General features: G+C 41.0%; 1 protein-coding gene across 1 annotated transcript in view; it reads right to left on the reverse strand.

Moving 5' to 3' along the window:
- The window catches only part of C3 (complement C3), an 82,542-nt gene that overhangs the window by 67,135 nt on the left and 13,783 nt on the right, over positions 1-1,624 (reverse strand). The gene's annotated exons all lie outside the window — the stretch shown is intronic.

The raw sequence follows: 1,624 nt of genomic DNA on the forward strand, positions 1-1,624 counted from the left end.
CACCCAGGACTCAGGCCAGAGGGTCTATGAGGTTTCAGGAAGCAAGGGTTTTTCAAGGAAAAAGCTGGCTTTTCAGTTCTTTACAGATTTTCTGGATTCTGCTTGGGATCCTGGATCTGGGAGGCTTCAAAGTGATTAAAGAGGGAATAAATCTTCAGTCCTGGGTCCAGGGTTTAGCAATAACCAACATCCAATGACTGTACAGCTTTGCACAGCCCTTAAAGAAAGGTTGCTGGTTAAGGTTCAGGGCTCCTGCTGGGAAATAGGAACAGATGGTTTTTAAGAGTCAGAAGGACTCCTCCAGAAGTCAGAGAGGAGTCAGGTGATGTGTGTGCTGGAGGCACACGAAGACAGCTAGGGAGGCCGGGAGAACTGGTGAGTCTAGAGCCCGAGGGACCGCCAGTACAAGTGTGGGACAGCACTACAGAGAGGACCAGTGGGTCAGAATTATTAATTTTAAAAGTGGAAGCCAGGAGGCTATACTTGTGTTGTTTTGCAAACAGTGGTGCATGGATGCTGTACTGAACAACCCCTGCAAGGGTATCTGATGTGGATGTGGAAATACAAGTGGTATTGTGAGTGGACTGCATCCTTAAAAATGCTCCCCATATGTGCTAATATCCTCAAACATCACTATATATTAGCAATGGGCCTTCCCCTGTTTTGCTCTGTGCTGTGCCATCATTCAGATTTATCTAGTGAGGGGAGTGCAGACACAATTTTCAGGCCCTCAGATGCCTGAATGGTTGCTTTCCAACTAGTAAGGTAGCTAGTAAGGTTCCAACTAGCAGGTGAGCGTGTTTAATAGCTATATTTATTGACTTTAACATTATTCTTGCCTTTTCATTAGACTGATATTTTTAGAATATTTTTACAAATTTTATTTAACAAAATTCACCAACTTAAAAGCAATTACAATCTAAACACAAAACCAAAATTAACAACTGATGACAAAAAAACAGTAGTTGAAGGAGATTTATGGATAGAGCTGACGTGTCACAATCACATAAGCAGAGCCGACGTGTGACACTGAAGTTGCCACACATCAGCTCTATAGATCGAGAACTGAGCGATCACATACCACTTATCGATCAGATCACAATCTTCTCTCTGCAGAGAGCAGTAACTGTCAGTCACCACTCTCTGCAGGGATTTCCCCCTCCCCTCTGTGTTCCTACAGTGCTGACTGGAGAGACAGACAGGGGACCAGTGGGTACAGCTGGCTCTGCCTCTTTAGAGCATAGCTGTCAATCAGGCAGCGGGGTGGATCCCAACAATATTGTCAGGATCTTTCCCGGCTGCATTGCAGTTTTGGGTCACAGGAGAACATTATTAAATATCCTCCTGTGACCCAAAAGAGAACTAAAACCAAAAAAAGCTTTGACCATAGTACTCTGGTAAGGTATACAGTAGAGGTGCACTGAAATTAAAATTTCAAAACTGAAATGAAACCAAAATAAAACAAAATGTCAGGCCGAAACTGAAAATGTTTTTGTTCTAACTTTTTCAAAAAAAATTAAATATTTTATTTTTTATAAACTTTTTAATAGTTTATATTTTATTTGTATTTATTTGTATTAAATATTTGCAATTTTTACTTTAACTTTTTTACTTTACTGTTGGG

This window comes from Nanorana parkeri, unplaced genomic scaffold (genome assembly GCF_000935625.1).
Source record: "Nanorana parkeri isolate BGI_ZX_2015 unplaced genomic scaffold, ASM93562v1 scaffold874, whole genome shotgun sequence".
Classification (NCBI taxonomy): domain Eukaryota; kingdom Metazoa; phylum Chordata; class Amphibia; order Anura; family Dicroglossidae; genus Nanorana; species Nanorana parkeri.